The 24,058-nt window shown below is 39.7% G+C and overlaps 1 protein-coding gene and 1 long non-coding RNA gene across 2 annotated transcripts in view; both read right to left on the reverse strand.

Annotated features, from left to right (window-relative positions):
* ncam1a (neural cell adhesion molecule 1a) overlaps positions 1–24,058 on the reverse strand; it is a 473,099-nt gene that overhangs the window by 353,860 nt on the left and 95,181 nt on the right. The window lies entirely within an intron of this gene.
* LOC119786823 lies at positions 17,581–19,925 on the reverse strand. The gene is made up of 2 exons (XR_005281240.1): positions 18,965–19,925; positions 17,581–18,894 (listed from the first exon to the last, which is right to left on the reverse strand). It is a non-coding gene; the product is annotated as an uncharacterized LOC119786823 (long non-coding RNA).

Genomic DNA, 24,058 nt, shown 5'->3' on the forward strand with positions numbered 1-24,058 from the left:
AGGAGCAATGTTCTGGACAAAAACTAAATCATTGCAAAGCAAATTTGCACCAGGTCTGTTGTTACCTATAGCCACACTTTATTGTTTATACCCCCAAATGGCATCAAGCATTTCAGGAACATCTTATGGCCTATGAGGTAATAGCTCAAATGGGCCTCTAATCTAGTTATAGCTGCAGCAGAGATTGGTTTGCCTTCTTCAGTGGTAGTGTTCCTAGCAGTAAGAGCAGGTGGTGACATATGGGCTCTCTCCTTTTCTCCTCTTAGAAGGAATAGGACACAAAGAAGTGCACAGCTGCCTGGACAAAAGCATGCAAGATGTGGAGGGAAAAGCCACGTAGATCAATAGGGTTCAACTAGACTCCACGAAAGAGGGTTGTATAGAGCCCGCCGTGGACGATAGGTGCAATTCAGTGCTTTGAGATGCAGTATGGTCGTGCTGTCCAAGGTTACAAAAGCACATTTCAGCAAGCACCAACATGAACCAGTAGACTTGGACTTGTGAGAAAGCATTGGGGCTAAAGAAGTAATGTTAATGCAGAAAACACAACTATACTTTTTTGACATGGCTTCTATTTAGTCGGTTGGTTGCAGCTATAAAGAGGCTGCACATAAAGAGAACTGAAAAACACTTGACTGGGTACTTAGTATGGAAGAACAAAACACTACCAACCAACCCCACTGTGTTAAGCTGGAACTATGGAACAGCATGAGCTCTGTGACCAAATTACTTTGCATAATGAGACGTGAACAAAGGTGCAACATGGCTCTTTTTGCAGGGCTGGAGGTAACAGTATGTGATCTTTCAAATGGAGTTCTGGAAAACATTTTCCCCTTTAAATGTATCTATGACAATTGTTTTTTGTTGTTGTTTGCTATCACTTGTTATTATAATTCTGCCATTTTTAGAACTGGTAAATCAACTTAATCCCTAATTAGGGTTACGTCCATTTGAATTTTAACAATTCTGGTTCAGAGTCCTTGTTTCCACTCTGGTTCCTATCAATTCTCAATTCTAATTCTTTTAAGAGGGAGGATAAAAAAAAAAGTTTACATGTTATAAATGAGATAGTTAACCACAGTGTCAAGTTATGTGGGGTTTCTAGCTTCAGCTCCTGCCCAAACTTGAAAACGGCTGGTCATCACCAAGAAGGACGCTAGGCACAACTCAAATCCTTTTCCATTTTGTTTTTTATTTGGGATCTAGGATTGGGATTTAGGTTGAAAACCTTTCAAACAAATTGACAAACAAAAGTGTATTAGTTTAAAACAAACAATTTGACCAACAGAATCTGAATTTGTTCAAAACAAACATTTTTAAATCAAACATTTTCACTGTGGCTCACCCATAAGCACAAACAAACTGAATATTACCAGGCCACAAGCCATATTACAATATCTTCTAACTCAACTTCAACTTTTTTTTTTTCAATATACAACACAATAATAATAGCTAACTTTATTTTCTTCTTAACAGTTGTGTATCTGGTGATTAAACCATGAGCTGAAACATGTTTGCTGGAAGCCAGTCTCTTCCTTTGTGTGCCAAAACTGCCACACATGGGTGTGCAGGTGTTTTAATCATAGGAAGGCCCAAACAGGAAGTCCCAACCCCCACCACAAGTTCACTCCTCTTTATTCCTGTGCTTCTTTTTTGACATTACAGTCTTATCTGGCTGAAATTGAATGAACTTCTCAATAAAATTCAGTTCTGTTTATGTCTAACTTTGTGTAAACGTTACTATAAATAACTAATAATAATACAAATAATTGAACTTTATTGTTCTCAGATTGGAGACATTTACCTCTATATTTAACCCATCCCTTTGAGGAGCAGTAGGCTGCCATCGTGGGGCGCCAGCAGAGCAATCGGGGGTTAAGGGTTTTGCTCAGGGACCCAGAGTGGCAGCCAGTAGGTGTGGGGCTCGAAGTCAGAACCTCAGGATTCCAAGATCTATGCACTAGCCTCTCCCCATGACAATAATATATATATATATATATATATATATATATATATATATATATATATATATATATATACACAGGTGCTGGTCATAAAATTAGAATATCATGAAAAAGTAGATTGATTTCAGTAATTCCATTTAAAAAGTGAAACTTGTATATTATATTCATACATTACATACAAACTCATATATTTCAGATGTTTATTTTGTTTAATTTTGATGATTACAAATGACAACAAATGAAAATCTCAAATTCATCATATCAGAAAATTAGAATATTACTGAAGACCAATAAAAACAAAGGATTTATAGAAATGTTGGCCAACTGAAAAGTATGAACATGAAAAGTATGAGCATGTACAGCACTCAGTATTTAGTTGGGCCTCCTTTGGCCTGTATTACTGCAGCAATGCGGCGTGGCATGGAGTCGATCAGTCTGTGGCACTGCTCAGGTGTTATGATAGCCCAGGTTGCTCTAATAGTGGCTTTTAGCTCTTCTGAATTGTTGGGTCTGGTGTATTGCATCTTCTTCTTCACAATACCCCATAGATTTTCTATGGGGTTAAGGTCAGGAGAGTTTGCTGGCCAATTAAGAACAGGGATACCATGGTCCTTCAACCAGGTACTGGTAGCTTTGGCACTGTGTGCAGGTGCCAAGTCCTGTTGGAAAATGAAATCTGCATCTCCAAAAAGTTGGTCAGCTGCAGGAAGCATGAAGTGCTCTAAAACTTCCTGGTATGTGGCTGCGTTGACCCTGGACCTCAGAAAACACAATGGACCAACACCAGCAGATGACATGGCACCCCAAACCATCACTGACTGTGGAAACTTTACACTGGACTTCAAGCAACGTGGATGAAGTGCCTCTCTTCTTTTCCTCCAGACTCTGGGACCTTGATTTCCAAAGGAAATGCAAAATTTACTTTCATCAGAGAACATGACTTTGGACCACTCACCAGCAGTCCAGTCCTGTTTCTCTTTAGCCCAGGCAAGACGCTTCTGACGCTGTCTGTGGTTCAAGAGTGGCTTGACACAAGGAATGAGACAGCAGAAACCCATGTCTTTCATACGTCTGTGTGTGGTGGTTCTTGAAGCACTCACTCCAGCTGCAGTCCACTCTTTGTGAATCTCCCCCACATTTTTGAATGGGTTTTGTTTCACAATCCTCTCCAGGGTGCGGTTATCTCTCTTGCTTGTACACTTTTTTCGACCACATCTTTTCCTTCCCTTCGCCTCTCTATTAATGTGCTTGGACACTGAGCTCTGTGAACAGCCAGCCTCTTTAGCGATGACCTTTTGTGTCTTGCCCTCCTTGTGCAAGGTGTCGATGGTCGTCTTTTGGACAACTGTCAAGTCAGCAGTCTTCCCCATGATTGTGTAGCCTATAGAACTAGACTGAAAGACCATTTAAAGGCTTTTGCAGGTGGTTTGAGTTAATTAGCTGATTAGAGTGTGGCACCAGGGGCCATCAATTTTGAACCTTTTCACAATATTCTAATTTTCTGATATGATGAATTTGAGATTTTCATTTGTTGTCATTTGTAATCATCAAAATTAAACAAAATAAACATCTGAAATATATGAGTTTGTATGTAATGTATGAATATAATATACAAGTTTCACTTTTTAAATGGAATTACTGAAATCAATCTACTTTTTCATGATATTCTAATTTTATGACCAGCACCTGTATGTAAAGTGAAAATAAAGAAATTATATTAAAGGCTCCACTCTCACTGTAGGAGGTGCACTATGAGACTCATGAGTTTGGCTGTCTTTAATCCTGTCAGCCATGTGCTAATGCATATTATAATCTATTGCATATTATGTATAATCGATCGCCAATGTCACACATATTCAACTTGTCAAGTCTTTGATTAACATTAAGCCACATTTTTTAGATGGTTTCCAACACATTACAGAGGATTCCTCTTTGCTGATATTAGGAAACTTCTATTTCTGGTTGGTGCCCAACCCTAGCCCTAACCATACATTTAGAAAATGTAAAACCCCATGAATGCACATTTAATATTTGCGAATGCCATACATGTATTTACAAATAATACACGTATGAATATATACACATATTCCTGTTTTTGTATATTTGTAGACTTCATAAAGAGTTAAAAAACAATGTCAAATTTGTTTTTTGTGCCATAAAATATGTGATTTAAGAAGATTCATATAATTTTAAGAATGGAAATAATTTTCCTTTAAAAATTTTAAAAATGTTGTTGTTTACTCTTGTATATGCCAATTCCTTCTTTTTTTATTGGAGGTTATATTCAAGCTTGGATGCATAAAAAAACTGGAAGTGATAGTGACTGATCAACAATTTTCCTAATTTTTTAAACAAATTTTGTTTAATTTGCATAAACAAGGTTATTCGACAAGGCTACTGGCCCAGGGGGGTTAGAAGATCATAATTAAGATTTTTACCTTTTAGAAAACATCTTTTGAAAATGCTGCAGCCTCATGAGAATAATGAACTTCACTGATTAACTCAACGGTCCTACAAGCTTATCCACATGTAGTCTGTGCCACTCGTTCGATCCTATTAATTATAAACAAAGTGCTTTTTTCCCCCTTCTCATCACAATGCAGCAGGAAGAGTAAACAGTCCAATGTGCATGAAAGATAAATGACTTTACTGTATAGGGTATGCAGAGAAAGTAGTTAACTGCACAATATCACACTAAATATTTTACAAAAAGTTTGCTTTTGCTGGAAAGTTGTAGAAGCCCATACACAAACATGGATAACACATCTGTTTAATTTATCTCATTGTTGAAATAACAGGATAAAGCATTCACCTGTATCCAAAGTAAAGTACTGTAATAATAGCAGGGAATGTTGTAGCATTTCTCTTATTAGGCTTAATTACTTTCCTACAGCTGAGGGAAAATCATTACTGGAATCATAACAATCTTAATCGGGCTTGGCAAAAATGAGTATTGTCAGCTCATTTTGTTTTAGCCGTCCTCTGGGCTCTAAAGTCATTTTCACTGTTTATCGTGTGCTTGATCACCCCACCCCCAACCCCCTCTAGCCATAGGGAAACACTGCATGCTCAGAGCCAGCAAGGGTTTCTTAAGCTTTGTATTCCAGGCCAAGCGGGTAAAAAAGGAATGACTCAAACCGTCTACTTGTCTTTGTTTGCATAAAAGAGGGGTGAGCAAACTCAATGTTAGGTCTGATTGTTAAACTAATGTGGTGGAATACCAGAGGACAGAAACTACTGGGATTTCTATGACAAATCCAGAAGTTTGGAAAAGAAATGATTAATAATGAAAGTTTACTATTGTAATAAATCAAGTCAATTTATTCATTTATTTTATTCTGGCCATGGCTGATTGATGCAAGTCCAGATTGATTAACCAATCCTTTATTACCTTTTCCCCCCCAAAAGTATCTATTGCCACAATTGAATGCTCACTGTTGAAAGTCAAACATCTTGGATTCTAATTAAATGACTAAATATCAATGGAGTAAACATCCTAATCATCTCATTAGTATTAGATCAATTCTGTTTTAGCATGTTGGTATTTTAATCTACAAAAACTACATTTATACACATTTTAATCTGAGTAGTTAAACATGATATATTAAAAACACATTTGGTGTTCATTTTAATGGCTAAACTAAGTCAAATATAAATGTACATATTTAAAGAATTGGATATATTCATATTTTAGCAGTGTCTAAAAAATAATCTGTCAAACTGCTTTTGTTTGTTGCTATTGTTAAATAAAAAAAAGTGAATGTTTTCCAAAATCCTTAAAAGTTTAAAGTTCGTGATATACTGATCAATCTTTTATCTGTTGATTCAGTTTTTTGGATTTAACTGAATAGTGAACTACCGGTTCTGATTTCATTGTCAGGACTATAAGCTAGGGAAAATATTTTATATTACCGAGTGCTATTCAACAGCCGCTATTTTAATGGGGACAGTTTTTGGAAGTTTATTAGATTCATTTTGTTTACAATAAGTCTGAAACAGAAAGAGAAGAAAATTGGAAAAAAAGAATAGCCATCCTTTATGTTCTGTTTTATATCCAATTGAATTCAGTTTTTTCTATGGTGCCTAAACACAACACATGTCATCTCAAGGCACTTTACAGTTCACCAGATCATACAGTGAAATTGATTTAAAGTTTTCTATCTAAGGAAGGTTGTATCGCCTTGTTGACTTGAAGGCAATCCCACACTAAGCATGCTTGTAGCATAAAAAAGTGGACAAGACTCAGAGGAAAACAGAGGTTCCTTAGGTCTAAAAGAGAGAAATCAACTGTGATTTTGTGTTATATTCATGACTGTTTGGAGTAGGGTTGTCACGATACTAAACTTTTCAACTGGATACAGATACTAAGGAAAATATTCGATACTCGATACCATTTTCGATACCGCAAGGATAAAAACAGACTCCAAAATTCTACAGAAATGTTTTCATTAATAAATAAAATACAATAAATAAATACAATAAACAATAAGAACAATATTTTGAGGTCGTATGCTGTGCACAGTATTAAGCAAGCTTGATAAAAAACTGCAGCTGCACCTGTTACAAAAAAAAAGTCTGAAACTGAAAAGTGCACAGAATTATTCAATCACACAGTGTTCAGAAAGTGCATTGTCCTCTATTCTGCACTTTAGATGAATGACTGCTTAGGTGCCACTGGTGGTGGCACTGTATCGATACTTTTAAAAACGAGTATTGTATCCGGATACAATGTTTCAGTATCGATACTTTTTTGAGTATCGATACGTTTGACAATCCTAGTTTGGAGCAACACATTAGATGTTCATAATTATCAAGAATCAAGACTATACCCTTGATATTAATGTTTGTGCTTTAAAAAATCAAGACTGGACTTGCACTTCTGAGTCCATCACTGTTTGAGACTCAGGTCTGTACCAGCTTATCTATTGCAATATGATGGGAAGACCAGCTACAGTATGTTGGCTACAATGCGCTTCTCTAACAGCTGTTGAGCTGCATGATCATATTTTCCTGTAAAAGGATACTGTACATTGGACTTCTGAGGCACTGATGGTAAGTAAGAAATGTGAGTCTACCTTGGCATTTTCTAATAATCCGTTTGCACTTAAGACTGGAACCTCTCTGTGAAAACTGCACAAATAGTATCTCTCTCCAACTGCAGTATTGATTCAAAGGAACTGAGATTCTCATGAGTTAATACTGTAATGTAAAAAAAAATGAAAGAAATCAAGGGGTAGGGATCATTTAGCAAGGCAGTGTGTGTCTTAATGCATGCATGCATCCAGAGAAAAACTCAGAAGATGTTGATGTCTGAATGCACACTTCATTTGCAAATTATTTTTCTGTGAAAGCAGTCACTGTGGTTATTTCTCTAGAATACATGTTTGTATCCTGAAGCTCTTTTATGAGTTGGAATAAGTTGGGGTTTTTTTCTGTTTTCTACACCTACTTCTCCACTTGAGACCAGGTGTTGTCTGTGTTTGACACAAAGTGCCCAGGGGAAGGAAGCGAACTGTCACGTCTGGCATCCGGCATCTTTTCTCTTAAACGCCAAGATCAGCCACTGTGAAGATATCTTAAAAATAGGGACCTGGGATGTAAGCACAATGTTTCAGCTTGCTTTTGTGCGCACTGTGCAGGGATCCAGATTTTGAAAGTGTTTTACTTTTCGTGGCTGAGTTTGTGAGTCCTGACGTTTCTGAGAGAAAAGATAGCCTTGAGAAACATAATGAATGCAGGCGCCTCCTTGAGGGCACAGGGAGTTCAGTGAATGGTTTGTGGGAAACAACAATGGGGAGCAGACTTTTCGGGAACCCTTTAGAATCAATGTATTTTAATATAGGTACAATTTATACTGAGGTATCTACACCATACAAAGCAGTCCACAAGATATTGGTAAATTTTGATCTAATAAATGCAAAACAAATGTACGTCAGGGAAGATTTGAATTCTGTCTCAACAGATCAGATAACAAGGACAGGTTCTCCTTCCAAAAACAAAACAAAACATTAAGGCTTAAAGGATATCTGGAAGAAATAGCACAATTTCCTTTCTATCTTAGATAAAAAAGATTTAATCTTGTAACCATTATTTGCCTCTATAGACCCTCTCTGGACTCGATCAGTAAACCAAGAGCTCAATTCTAATATATACTGACAAAGAAAGATCAACAACAATGGTACAAAGATTGTACAAAGCCAATCCAGTCGTAATATATTATACTGATCTCACATCACATAGCATATATTGGAATGTTGTTTTGATATACTAAAAGGGACAAAGCTGCCAATTTGCTTTTTTCATTCTATAGTTAAGAGAGATACATTTGAAAGACTTAAAAAATAGGTTATTAGGCTATTCCCTATTGTTTATGGCTGTCAGATCTGAAGAGGACCCAAATGCAGAGACAGAAGCTGAGGAGGATTCTTGAAGATTTAATACAATTCCAAAGCGCAACAGAAGCTGAGGTCTACAAACAGATACTGAAACTGGAATCCAGGCGACATCAGGGAAAACACACATGAGGGGCAAATAAATGATGAGGAACCAGCCAAACGTGACTGAACAGGAGGTGTATATATGGGAGATAGAAAAAAATGGGAGGACTAATTAGCAGACAAGGAGCAGGTGTGAACAGAAGAATCTAGAAGGGAGCTAAGAGAAGGAGACTGATTTTTATGCATTTCTTGTTTGCCCTCTGTTGCCCTCTTGTGTCAAATATAAAAAAAAAAAACAATAACACGAAATGGAAATAAAACCAATGAAATCTCAAAAAGAAAATTTAAACAGAAACAAAACCATGACAATGGCAAGCCATAGATGTAAAAAAAAAACCTTATAGTGTCCCTTCTTTTGAAAACCTTTAGTAAACAGAAAGGAGAATATATTTATGACAAAAAGACATTTCTATATCCTAAAAATAAAAAGATGTGCGACAGGTTCTGCAACACAGTGGGGGATGGAATGAAGACTCTTCTATTTTTATCAAAGATCATCTACAAGAGAAACTAATCAGATTCCTGAAGGTAAAGAGAAAATTGAAAAGTTCTCCAGATGCATCAAACACCATCTCTACTTGAACTGGAATTGCCTCAGGATAAAGAAACAATTAGAACTGTGGTTTTAAAGAAAGCAAACATCCAAAACTAATACCTTTTCCATTGATTAAAAACCTGTTTAATCCTGGGAACAATAGGCTTTTAGTGACAGTGGGGATAGCTCACTGACCCATTTCTACAAGAGTCAAACAACTGGGCAAGCGACGTGTTAAAATCTCCTTCGTTCAGATCAGCATGCAGTGGGAACACAAGACCATAACGTACACACGTCAACACACCGCTGCAGTCGCCTTTGATCTAACAAGGTAAAACAATTATGTTTAAATTCGAATAAACATGAAAAAAAAGAGTGAAAATATAAAGCGCACTGATTACGCACTGGATTCCTGACATGTTGTTGTCCATTGTTTACTTTCCTGATTATTGTTGTACTGGTAACATCATTAACGCTAACCCAGGGTGATGGTGTCACCTGACATGCAGCGGCGGGGGACATATACCCTATAGCTTGCCAGCGAGGTATTAGAACAAGCTTTTTTTGCCTACAGTAATGGAGCAAATGCCGATTGTTAGCAGGACGACTCAAAACTTGCAAAACCTGGGTTAACCCGCTATTTGGAATAAAAATGGGATAAACGTTTGTGAGCATAAAGTCACATATGTTGTAATCTGTAAAATATGTTGTTTGACCAAGGATTTCACTTTTCACTGCAATCTGTCATTTCTAATTCACTCAATTGCAATTAAATCATATATCAGAAAAACAATAATTTTACCACCCCTTCCATGGTTTTGCTTTTCAGCAGCAGCAACTTTTTCTCAGTGTCCAGGTCAAATAAATAGGAATAAAACAAATCTTTTAAATGTTCCACAAATATAAAATGTATTTGAAATCCCTTTTTTAAGCTACACTGCATAGGAACATTTTAGACAACCATAGGGGTGGGACACAATGTCTTTCAAAAGCTACATTACCGACACAAAACGGAAAACTTGCAATCAAAACATGGAGTAATATTGCGATATAAGTTAGGCTTCAATATTGCTGCTTACAATACAACCATTATATTTTACACCAGGACTTTTTGATTTAAATATATAAAGGGTTCTAGTACCAACAAAACAACCAGAAGAAAAACAAATGAATGGGTATGAACAAACTAATATGCTCCTCACGATTTTGATTACATGATACAAATACAGATTTATACTTAAAACACCAAACTGCAACACTTATCAAAATAATACATTTTTAGTTTTAAGGTGGACTAGTTGCCATGTGTCAGTCAGACTGGAGAGTAAGAAACAGGCTTATGCTAAGTGACCACTGGAGATGGAAACAGGCCCCAGCTCCCCCAGCAAATCTGCAAGGATATATGACCATTTAGAATAGATGATGATCAGACAACTGGCCAGAATTTTTATGTGCGACTACAGACAAACATTATTTCAGCAGGAGGGCAACTGTTTCTCGCTTTCTCATTCTATTTACAACACTTAATCAGGCTCTAGTTACAGTCCATGCCATCTGTTGCGACACTAAGTTGGGCTGAATATTTTCAAATCTCTCTATAAATTTCTCGCATTGTAAAAAGTCTTCCCAGTGGCATTTTGATGTCAGCTAATTAATCAGCCTGCATGCACTAAAAGACGAAATCCTTCTTATACCCAACTGTCCCCTCTAGACTTCTCAATGCTTGAGCTGAAATGGCAAAATCTAACCAAAAGAAGTAGATAAAAGCTGTGGAGCAGAAACTTAAGTTTGCTACACTTAATTATTGAAAAGATCCTTGGGTGTGCTCACAGAAACTTGAGTTTGTTTTTTTTCTTCTGTAGAGAAATGTTACTTTAAAGTAGGAAATAGCTACACTGATGGATACAATGTTTTGATTTGATTGACCCAACTATGAGATTGTCAGCACAGATTATCGGCTCTCTAGATTTCCCGGAGAGCAGCCCTATCCCAGTGCTCTCTTGTTTCAGAGGTCTTGCCCATTTATGGTCTATAAATTTTAGTGTGGAGGCGGAGCAAGAAAAGATAGAGAGAGAGATAAAGTACTTTTGTAACAGTCAAGCCAACGAGGATGTACATAAACATCAAGGCAGAGTATAGGCTTACAGGGGCAGGTGGTAAAAGGCTGTCTAAGTGGAAAAGATATCTAGTAAAACACAAAAGTCTGGCCTTTAATCAAGTTTTGGTGGAGCTTTCAGTAGTGATCTGATTAGATGCAGACACCAGACTCCCTGTGATGAATGTGGGTGGAACCAAGTAATCAGACTTTCCAGCTCACACTCCACCTACCGCCTCTCCCACTCCATCACTTTCCAATGCACAAAATAGCAGCTGAGCAGATTCCTGACCGCATTGCTTTCCGACCGCGTTGTCTGGATGCACCATATGGAGGAGGCTATCAGCACGGCTCCTTCCAACCCCAATGCACACATTCATGAGTAAACAGAGCAAGATCATTGGCTCATTTTGCTTCCAACCATTAAGGTATACGAGTCGTATTTTCTAAAATGCATAGAAGAAAACAGCTATCATGAGTTTTGTATTTAACAGAAAATAAAATATACATTCATCTGCAAAGAAAATTGGAATTCAGACCATTAAAAGCAGATCTCCGGAATAGAAACACAGCTTTTTATGTTTTTTTATGTAGTTTGTGTTCTTACAGTGCTCTCCTCATGTATATGTGCAATTAAGAAGGGGAAATATGTATAAAAACACAGTTTCTGTGGCTGTTTAGCTCATTAAAAGTCAGGGTAGTGGCATAATTCCATTGTAACTCTAAAAGTTTCAGCCTAACCAGTGACTGTGTTGAAATGGGCTGTCGAGGAAGCCCAGATGTCAGTCAAAGGTCTGCCAGCCGGATTTTTTAGCATAACTGTGACTGTATTTTAACTCAACAGCCCGGTACACTGAATTACGCAGCTGAGAAATCTGTAGAAGTGGATCAGTTACATCTTTAACCACTAAAACCACTTCAGGCGTTACACTGCAAATATAAAAACGCACTAACCTGTTATGGATTATTTTTATCAATGATAATTGCCTTTAAAAACCTAATTCAGCAAACATTGCAAACTTTATATAGAGGTAATAGATGCCAAAGGAACAGAGGTCAAATATATATTAAATGTTAAATGAGCTTTAGAGCCATAAACCTATTAAAATAAAAAATATGAAGCCAACAGCCATGATTTAAACTTGTAATTGTTTTTCCAAACATGATAAGTTATGTTTAGTTACTCTTATTTCAATCTGAAAAACTCACACTGAGAGAAAAGACAATTAGAAGAAATTTATTCATACAATTACTCGGTCTGTGGTGCTCAGACCTCAGCAGGAAACATAGCGCTGAATTTTGATAGATATGCATGAACAGGAGCAAAGAATAGGGCTGTCAGTCTGTAGACTGCTGGTTAGCGAGACGGTCTGCTGAGCTTTATGGGGAGATCCAGTGGATTGCGTGAGCTGATACTAGAGCTTCACTCAGGGAACTGGAAGATGGAAGTCCAGTTTGGATAACACAGGTTGAGAGAACCTGTCCATGATGAGAAAGCATGAAGTGACAGTGGAGAGGAAAAACTCCCCATTGGGAAGAAACCTCTGGGAGAACCAGGCTCAACATGGCGGTCTTCTGTCAGACCGGTTTAAATGAGACGCGGAATGCAGTAAGAGTCTGAGAGGAAAGACACTCAGATGATGCTTTAGCTACGATGGTGGTGAAGGGGCTGGAGGTAGGCTCAATCGCGAGAATAGTTTTGTGAGTTTACTAATAATGTCAACCAAAGAGCAGCATCAATTACTGATGGTGTATTCTCTAAGTTTAATTTAATGCAATTCAGTTCAAATGAAATGTTTTAACTCATAAGATTTTTTTTTATTTCATTTTTTTTTTTTATGAGTTGCTGTGGATATTAATGGCTGCAGGAAACAAGGAACTCCAGTAGCTTTCTGTCAATGACGATTTTTTTAAGTGTGGGATATTAAAGTCTGATGGCAAATTCCCAGACTTCGATTTATAGGCACTCTCTGCTTTACATTAAAGCACTTTCTACCCGTTTTCTTGTATACAGTTTAAGTATAGCTTACATGTATGGAATATTTTCATTTTCTAATCTATTCAGAATTTATGCAATGTATTTTTTCGTTATTTTTAGTATAAACTTCTGTGTCCCACAAGGTTTTTTTGTATTTCCATACATCCATCTCCTACCGTTGGCCCTTCATGGTCACCGGGGGTGTCCTCTTTCTATGGGTTTTCTATCCTAAACATGTCGCTAGGCATCAGGACATTTTTGCTTGTTGATTATGCCGTCTACCGCCCAACCCCCCAGTCATTGAAGCTCACCTTTCTCACCGCGGTTCTTTGAAAACGGCAGAGGGTCGTAAGAGAAAAAGTGTCTATGAAGTGTATGAGAATAAAAGAAAGGCCTCAGAATATCCCATAGTGCAGTACCAACCGTGCAAAAACTAGTGATCATCTGTCCAACGGTCAGTTAACAGAGTTCACTTCACTACAAAGTCCACTTTATAGTCCCCGCTGTATGGTGACACAGTAAGCTTGTATGAGCTATGAGAACAGCACATTTTAAACAGGGCAAGCATGAGGAGAAATCGGCTCGTGCATGCTCTGGCAACCGCTTTTTTTTTTTTTAAGTGGAGAAGGTGGGTCTTTTAAAAAAACCTCCACAATACCTTTAATGTATTAGTAGCCTCGTGAGACCATCCTGATCTCGCAATCTTTCAAGATTTCACTCGCTAATCAGTCTGGCTACTCTCCGTTGAAGAAAATTTGGAGCCGTTCACCAAACGAACGTCCAATCAGCTTTGGCTTTGAGGCGGGTTGAGGTGTGACGCAACGAGAAGCGCGACAGTTCAGTCTAAAGAACATGGCGGCTTCAGCCGATGAAACTAGTGTTAGCGTGGCTATCGAGCAAGTTTTATCGGAATTACACTGTATTTCTTCATTAAAAGAAGAGCAAAACACTGCTCTGGAGGCTTTTCTCAGAAGAAAAGATGTTTTTGCTCTTCTCCCGTCTGGTTTCGGCAAGAGTTTGATCTATCAATTGGCTCCTCTTTGTCGTCGCTCTGTTACGTCATATGCTTCATTGATCTGATTAGTTTATTTGGCCCGTCTGTCACCAACATAGGCCAATCAGCTAACCAGTATTTTCGCCCCTTCCCAAAATTACTTCTACGGAAGGTTTCCAGATGGATATGCAGAGCAAATCCATCTGGCGGAGTCAGGTTAATGCATTAGTGCATAGCTACATGATTTGAACATTATATTACAATACAGTTTATTGACAAACTGCAAAATATGTGAAATGTAAGCCTCAATTCTGCAATGATTTTATGCAATCCTTTGGTTTTGTAAAGTAGAAAAAGAATTATTAGAACAATTTAATGGTGCCTGATTTGCTCCTTCCTGTTACCCACCATTTTAGAATGACCCAACCTGTCAGCATCCATTTCCCTTCCTAACAGTTAAAGCCTCTGTCTAAGCTGCTGTCGTGTATAAATTTTATCCCTGTCAGGGCCCATGGCATCTTTTTTTCATTAACTCGATATTAGCCTCTGTGCAATTAGGTCTACACCTACGCTCAGAGGAAACTGGAGTGATTTGGGCAGAGCTACTGTAGCACATACTGATAGCCTTGTTTATTTCCTCTTGTCTCCTCATTCTTGAACCAAAACATCACACAGAGTCAAGCAGATCTTCCTGTAAAATACTAATTTTGAAAAGAATTTGGATCAAAAATCTATGAAAACTTACATTTACTTTTCTATGAGTTTGTTTTAAGGCTCCCTCATTCTTTAGATGTCAGATGTTTCATCCATATGTTGAATTACAATAATTTTTATGCTTAATTTAGTACAGGACATAATTTTCTATGAGTAGGAGGGAGAAAAAAACTGCAAATGGAGATCTGTGATGGTTAGAAACTTGCCTATGACATTTAGAGAGCACATTACAATGGTCAGGGGATAACACTAAAAGTAAAGTAATTACCTTTAATTCTTAGATTATACTAAGTAGCCTTTTGTGTTATTTTTCTCTAAAGGTTCTGGTTTGATCAATCTGAGCAGTTAAGTTAAAAGTTGTAATGCTTAGACTAAAAGGTTTCATTTTTATTTGGTTTTGCAGTCAATGCTGAAAGAACATCATGGTTATTCTAAAGATATACGGGTTATGGCACCATTTACTTTCTTCATTAACTAACTATCTTGTTACATTACAATCTAGTCTAAACTTAATGTTAAATTTTTTTGGGATTTTAAAGTATGTGATTTACCAATCCATGCTTTCAGAAGGTACCCAATAAGTACATTTTGTGATTTCCAGGTCCAAAGAGGAAATATAATACATCTACTCTACACATCTAATCTTTAAAATCATGCTAAGATAAAAGCTGCTGTGAAAAGTAAATCAAGAAGTTCTGTTCGTAGTTTGAAAGTATTTAGGGTACAGATCAAAGAATAGGCCGATGATTCTCTGGTAAAATACGATCAGTAATAAAGCTTTTTGTATTTCTAAGCCAACATAAATTAGCTGCGTAAAGAGGAATATCAATATTCTTAACAGTTTCAAAGTGATGTCAGCATCATGCTGTTGGGATGCTTTTCTTGGAAAGCTACCCTGCTAGTTTATTAGAAAATGGGTGGGGCTGGATAGAAGAGGAGTAATTAACTTGGTCTCTCCAGCAGATGGACACTAAATACCCAGCAATAGGTACAGGGTACTAGTTTTGATCAAAGCTAATCCATGTGTTAGCAAGGCCAACACCTCAATCTATTTGTGAATCTGTAAAAAGATTAAAAATCTTACACCCATAAACGACCTATATTCAATCTAACAACCCCCAGAAATTTAAGCTGATGCTGCAGCAAAATAAGAGTATTTACGAAATGTATGTCTCTATAGTTATGCTGCTATACACTGCAAAAACAATCCAGAAATAAGTAAAAAATTGCTTAAATTAAGGATATTTAGCCTTAATTTGAGCAGGTAAATAAGATGATTTGCCAATGGAATGAGTATTTTCACTCTTAAAATAAGATAGTTAGATAATATGCACTTGAAATAAGAAGAAAAAATTGTTTTTTCTTATTTTAAAAGGAAATTGTCTTGTTCCATTGGCAAAGTGTCTTACTTACCTTCTCAAATCAAGGAAAAACGCACTTATTTTAAGAAAAAATAACTTATTGAGATTTCTATTTTTTGCAGTGTAGGCTTAGACTGCTGGAGGACATAGGGACCCCCATTTCATCATTCTGCTTCATTCTCTCTCTATTCTCCTATTCTGTAGAATCTGTTAGTTCAATCTCTAACATTCTGCTCTCTCAGCTTTTCCTCAGAGTAGCTTTGCCTAATCTGTTCCTGTTTGGCTGTGACGCCATCCTGGAGAGAAACATCAACTGTGCTGCTTCCATCAACACCCTTGTTTATTGATACTGGAGATCGGCCTGTTTTCCAGTGTGGTCCTGTTTCGCTGACCGTGACTGGCTGGATGTGCTCTCTTCGTCCTCTGGCATGGGAGCTGGCTCGGAGCTCGTCTGCCTGGCTATGTGTTTCCAGGACGGGGCCGCCTTTTGCAGCTGCTTTTTGTGTCTCTGCTTCTGTCTCCTTGAACCCCAGTCGGCCTCAGCAGATGGGCGCTCACACTGAGCCTGATTCTGCTGGAGGTTTCTTCCTGTTAAAAGGGAGTTTTTCCTCTCCACTGTCGCTACAAGCATGCTTAGTGTGAGGGATTGTATTTGAGTCAATGAGTCGATGCAATCAACTGGTTTTTCTTAGATAGAAAACTTTGAATCAATTTGACTGGATGATCTGGTTGAACTGTAAAGTGCCTTGAGATGACATGTATTGTGAATTTGGCGCTATATAAATAAACTGAATTGAATTGATTCTTTGCAATTATTATATCATAACTAGAAAAGTTAACGCACTTATTATAAATTATTTTTAATTTACATTCAAGCCGAATTTTGCTTTACATTTTAGTTTAACAGAAGCGCCCCTTTTTTTCCAGCTTTTGACTGGATCATTAGAAAAGCAATGAGGTTTAGTTTTTTTTTTCTTTCTTCCTTCCTCTTACCTCATTGAAAATTAAATAAATATTTGAATGTAGCTACGTACTTGTGGAATTTGTTGCGCAACTTAAGAACTTAAGATCTGCTTGAGTATTTTTCTCTGCTCAAGTAATTTAATTGGAAAAGAGTTTTTTTTTTTATATACATTGAATATTCATGATTTATGGGAAAAAAAGTGCACTTGATTACAATGTGTTTTTGAGTATCTAAAACTTTTGTGATAATCTGTTAAACGATTTATTTCTTTATTTATATAGTTATTTGTTATAGCTATATATATATATATATATATATATATATGTTTGTATATATATTGGTAAAATGTGTAAATATGGAAAACTATCTGCATGTATAAATGTGTTCCAAAATTTAATGCACACATATTTTAAACATGCAGATCTCATTGGTTAAGAACAACTGCTCATTTGTTTTTTTTTGACCATTCTAGGTCAGGTTTTTTTTTTATGCCAGAAAAAGGACATCACCCTCACTACAATCTGGTTCACAACAACTTTTTTTTCTTCTAATTCAACTGAAGATGGCGAGCTAAGACCTCTACCTGTGCGGTAGGATACAGACTCTTCTTTCCTATAAGGATAAAAACTATTCTCTTCCCAACCCTGGATTACCATAGCGTATGGACTAACAATCTAACCTAACTGAACCTTGGGGACAATTAATCAAAAACTGTTTTGTTATTAATGTTTGTGTGTTTGTTGTTTTTTTTTTTTGTGTGTGTCTTGGCCACTTTAATACAAAACTAGTTAAACCTTATTTTTGTCTCTGTGATTATTCACACCTCGGGCTCCTCAACGAACCCTCTTCTGGTAACATCTTTCTACATCTATATAGTCAGTTCCTTGTCATTAGCCTTTAACAAGCGTTACATTTGGCAAGCTAGCCAGGAGTCTGATGTGTGAATATTCATTGTGAATTACTGAGATTGTTTTTTGTTTTTTGACTAAACTTGCATCAGAAGTGTCTGAAATGGATTTCATTGAAAAAACAGGGGTTGAGGTTTCCCATTGTGTTTTTGCTACCGGTGTGACTAACACTCAAGCAGATGATGAGTTGATTGATTATTTGCGTACTTATGGGGATTTAAAAATGGCATTTACTGTTACAGATTCTGACAGTTCTTTTTACAAAAACCTGATTGTTGAATATGATACATACGCAGCTTTGAATAAATTGAAGCCTCTTTTGCCATATAAATTTGAATCACAGAGCAAGTCTGGTTTAGTCTGTGAAATAAAACTACTTGCGGATGAACTTTATGCCACAGCCACAGGGGGGAGTACTGCCATCATTCCTGCCCCCACTGTACCTTCCACTGATTACCTCCATGAGCTCAAACGCATTGCTTACCGATGTGGAAAACCCTTTGAAGAAGTTATTAAAGAGGTAATGGATCAAATAAGTGGACATCTGGCAGAAGTCGGAGGAAATGATGATGATGATGAAGATGAGGAGAGACAAGAGACTACAGTTGATGTACTGGAGACGGGGCAGACCATGTCAGGTTCAACCCTTGTGTCTCAGATGCCATCAACTTCTCAGTCGGTGGGTCATTCTTCCACTGGCCAATCAGCAGACCCTCCTCTAGTCAATACAGCTGCCAATCCAGGACAGCTGATTTCTCTTTCTGGACACGACTTGAATCCCCCAGAAGTACAGAGGGTTGTCGTGGAGCACATTGTGAGAAAGGACGACATGAGCCTCCAATCCTTGTCCCCACTGCGCCTACGAACATTTTCTGGAAGGATTCCTAAACCAAGTAATGAGGCAGATTACGACTCATGGCGTTCCCATATTGAACTCTTGCGAGCTGACCCTACCTTGTCGCCACTGCACGTTACAAGGCGCATTCTAGAAAGCCTGCTCCCTCCAGCTGCCGACCTTGTTAAAAGCTTGGGGCCCAACTCTTTACCAATCATGTTCACCCAAGTGCTCGACTCAGCCTTTGCCACTGTCCAGGATGGAGAAGAGCTCTTCGCTCAGTTCCTAAACACTCTTCAGGACCACGGAGAGCGAGGGTCTTCCTTCCTGCAAAGACTGCAACTGACACTGAGCACAGTTGTGAAGCGGGGCGGAATCCCAGCAAGAGACACTGACAAGCATCTATTGAAACAGTTCTGCAGAGGATGCTGGGACAATGTTGTCATTACAAAATTACAGCTTGAGCAAAAAAAAGACAATCCACCTACCTTCTCCGAACTTTTGTTCCTGCTCCGGATCGAAGAGGACAGGCAGTTGGCCAAAGAGTCCTTAATGAAGAAACACATTACATCCTCGAAACATCGTGCCAACCTGCAGTCTCAGAGTGCATCCTCCTGTGTCTGTGGCCGCACGGACACCAGCGCCATTGATGAACTGAAACAACAAATGGTAAAACTGCAAAATCAGATGTCTGCTTTGCTGGCGAAGAAAATTCCCGCCTCTGCACCAGATTACCGGCAGAGTAAGTTAAAGCCAAAAGTCAATGTCTCCACCAGGCCCAAGCCTTGGTTTTGCTTCAAGTGCGGCGAAGATGGACATATTGTTCCTGCCTGCACAAATTTAGCCAACTCCAGCCTTGTTGAACAAAAGCGCCGACAGCTGAAACAGAAGCAGCAAGCATGGGACGCTAAGAACTCCAAACAGTTAAACTAAATGCAGCTTCTTCGGAGGGACAGGTGGAAGCTGCTACTGAATTGTGTCCCCAAAATCAACGTTTTACACCACGAAACTCCTTTCCCAAAGGATTAATTGGAACAAAAAGTATAGGACAGGTCAAGATAAAAGGCTCAAACTTTCATTGCTTGTTTGACACCGGATCCCAGGTTACCACTGTCACTCACTCCTTCTATAACACATATTTGTCCGACCACGAGATCAAGCCCCTAAATAACCTGCTGGAGGTGGAAGGTGCAAACGGACAAGCTGTGCCCTACTTAGGATTTGTGGAGTTGGACATTACCTTTCCTGCTGAGTTCCTGGGACAGTCAGTGAATGTGAACACTCTGGCATTGGTGGTACCTGACTTCAGATCATCACAGCCCTCAGTCCTCATTGGTACCAGCACACTGGATGTGGTGTATGAGAAACACTCTGAGATCAAAGACTCCGAATTCCAACCAGTACCATATGGGCATAGAGCTGTGCTGAAGATCCTAGAGCTAAGACACAAGCTTGCCACTGATGATCACCATGGCATTTTAAAGCTACAGACCAACAGTCCACAGACCTTCGCAGCTGGAAAAACCATTGTCATGGATGCTATATCCATCGCTCCAGTGTTACAAGGTGAGAAGTCTGTCGTTATCCAGCATCCAACATCTTTCTCCCTGCCCGGCGGCCTGATGGTCCAGTCATGCCTGGTGGATCTTCCCTCAGTCCAACCGTGCCATCTCCCAGTTGTCATCACAAATGAGTCTGACCACGATGTCATCCTTCCAGCCCGTGCTGCTATCGCAGAGCTGTGTGCCTTCCAGTCAGTCCTCCACAAGCAACAGAGTGTGTGCCAGCAAGACAGCCTAAAGTCATCAGAGTCAAAGCTGAACTACAATTTTGCTGATTCACCCATCTCCCCAGAGTGGAAGCAACGTATTATTTCCAAGCTCGATAGCATTCCTGAAGTCTTTGCTCACCATGACCTTGATTTTGGTTGCACTGACAAAGTAAAGCACCAGATCAAACTTGCAGACCCAACACCTTTTAAGCAAAGACCCAGGCCCATCCACCCACAAGACCTGGATGCTGTCAAACAACATTTGCAAGAGCTGTTGGAGTCTGGCATAATACGTGAATCAGACTCACCATTTGCTTCCCCCATCGTTGTGGTGCGCAAAAAGAATGGCAGCGTAAGACTCTGCATAGACTACAGAAAGTTAAACACTCAAACCATCAAAGATGCATATCCTCTGCCAAAGCTAGAAGACACCTTTACGGCCCTGTCCGGATCAAAATGGTTTTCCGTCCTAGATTTGAAGTCCGGCTACTATCAAATCGAGATGGAGGAATCTGATAAATGCAAAACCGCCTTCGTCTGTCCTCTAGGCTTCTGGGAGTTTAACCGCTTGCCGCAAGGAGTTACAAATGCGCCCTCCACTTTTCAGCGGTTGATGGAGAAGTGCATGAGCGATTTAAACCTCAAAGAAGCACTCGTCTTCATCGATGATTTAATCGTGTTCGCTCCGACGCTGGAAGAGCACGAAGAGCGGCTGATGAGGGTTTTGCTGCGGTTAAAGGAGTTTGGCCTGAAGTTGTCTGTGGAGAAGTGTGTCTTTTTCCAGCCATCTGTGCGGTATCTCGGACATGTGGTGTCGAGGAATGGAGTTGAGACAGACCCAGAGAAAATTGCCACCCTAACATCTTGGCCAGTCCCACAGAACCTCAAGGAACTTCGCTCATTCCTCGGATTTGCCGGTTATTACCGACGCTTTGTGAAAGACTACTCATCCATCGTCAAACCACTGAATGAGCTGACCTCAGGCTATCCACCAAACCAGAAAAAACGAAAACCATTGATAAAATCCCAGACCTACCTGAACCCAAAAGAGCCTTTCGGTGGCCGCTGGTCCCCTGCATGTCAGACTGCCTTTGAGACCATCATTCAAAAGCTCACTTCAGCGCCTGTTCTCGCCTTTGCCGATCCTAGCAAGTCGTACACCCTGCATACAGATGCCAGCTGCACAGGACTTGGTGCTGTTTTATACCAAGAACACGACGGCAAGAACAGAGTGGTTGCTTATGCCAGCAGGGGCCTGTCTCGGAGTGAAGCCAGATACTCTGCACACAAGCTGGAATTCCTAGCATTGAAGTGGGCGGTGACCGAAAAGTTTAATGACTATTTGTACGGCACACCTTTTACAGTGGTCACAGACAGTAACCCTTTGACCTACCTCCTTACCTCTGCAAAGCTGGATGCAACGAGCTACAGGTGGCTCTCTGCCCTTTCCACCTACTCATTCAAGATTATTTACAGAGCAGGAAAGCAAAATGCTGACGCAGATGGTCTCTCTCGTCGACCGCATGAGGTGTTGCCAGATGACCACCTGACACAAAAAGAGCGTGAGAGAATTTTAAGGTTCACCCAACATCACCTACAAGATTCCTCACCTGTCTCCATAGACCAGCACACAGTCCATGCCATTTGTGACCGACAGCTTGTGTATGGTTCCACTGCTGAAGACCAAGTTCTTGCTCTGGTCCAGACACTCACCACTGATCCAGGAAGTCTGCCAGACAGTTTTGTTGATGACATACAGTTTGCCTCACCCGTCATACCTGCATTCTCTCCTGATGAAATTGCAGCCAAACAGCACACCGATCCCGTCATACAGCATGTTGTTGCACAGTTGGAAAGAGGAGAAAGTCCACCTACTTCTCTGAGGGACGAACTTCCAGACTTACCTTTACTCCTGCGAGAACTAACAAAACTGGAGCTCCACAACAATGTTCTTGTACGGAGAAGGCAGATTGGGAGTGAAACCACATACCAGCTTGTGCTACCTGAAGAATGTCGCTCTGAAGCATTATACCAGCTGCATGATCAGATGGGACACTTGGGCATTGAGAGAACGCTTGACCTTGCAAGATCCCGGTTTTACTGGCCTCGTATGTCTGCAGATGTCCACAACAAAATAAAGAACTGTGAAAGATGTGTCCGACGGAAAACACTGCCAGACAAAGCAGCTCCGCTGGTTAACATCAAAACGTCAAGACCTTTGGAACTGGTATGCATGGATTTCTTGTCGTTGGAACCTGATCGGAGCAATACCAAAGACATACTCGTGATAACTGACCACTTCACAAAGTATGCAGTCGCTGTTCCCACGCCAAACCAAAAAGCGAAGACCGTAGCAAAGTGCTTATGGGACAACTTCCTGGTACATTACGGCATCCCTGAGAAGCTCCATAGTGACCAAGGACCTGATTTTGAGAGCCGTATTATCAAAGAACTCTGTGCAATGGCAGAAATCAGCAAGATCCGTACCACCCCATACCATCCTCGGGGTAATCCAGTAGAACGGTTTAATCGCACCCTTCTGGACATGCTGGGAACTTTGAATGATCACGACAAGACACACTGGAGAGATTTTGTAAAACCACTGGTGCATGCGTACAACTGTACCCGGAGCGATGTCACAGGATTCTCCCCTTATGAGCTTATGTTTGGACGTCAGCCACGCCTCCCAATAGATCTCGCTTTCGGACTGCCATTGGGAGAGAAAACGCACTCCTCTCACTCTCAGTACATTGAAAAGCTGAAAGCCCACCTCGAAGAAAGCTACCAAATTGCCATTGAGAACTCTGAGAAGCTGATGCTGAAAAACAAAACCCGTTTCGACAAGAACATCACTCCTTCAGAGTTGTCGGTGGGAGATCGTGTGCTGGTGAGAAATGTGAGAATAAGGGGAAAACACAAAATTGCTGATCGGTGGGAGCCAGATGTGTACACAGTCATCAAAAGAGCCAGTCCACTTCCAGTCTACACCGTGAAGCCAGAAAACAAGGACCGTCCTGTACGTACACTCCATCGAGACCTGCTATTACCCTGTGGTTTCCTCTCAGCCCCTGCCAAACAAATCAAACAGAAAGTGACACATTCCCTACCGTCAGAAAGCACACCTCTCAATCCTCCTGATGATGGTGGTGAAGATATCCTGTCGGAAGAAGAACTGATTCCTGTTAAACCTCTCTCCATCTCAGAACCAGTCAGATTCACATCCATAATCGAATTGCCCACTTCTGCTCATCCGGCTGAGTCAGCTGTGGTCCCGCCTGGCCAGCAACCACAGTCTGCCCGGACTGAAGAACCTCTGATGGAAGTGGGGCCTCGTGTGATTGAGAGTGAACCGGAATCTGAATCGTCACAAGAAACCATTGACCACTTAGCTGAAGCTGTAAATACTCACTTAGACTTAAGACCTGCTGCTAACCTGGAGCCT

The sequence above is a fragment of the Cyprinodon tularosa genome, unplaced genomic scaffold, assembly GCF_016077235.1.
Source record: "Cyprinodon tularosa strain WSP-4 unplaced genomic scaffold, ASM1607723v1 ctg28, whole genome shotgun sequence".
Taxonomy (NCBI): Eukaryota; Metazoa; Chordata; class Actinopteri; order Cyprinodontiformes; family Cyprinodontidae; genus Cyprinodon; species Cyprinodon tularosa.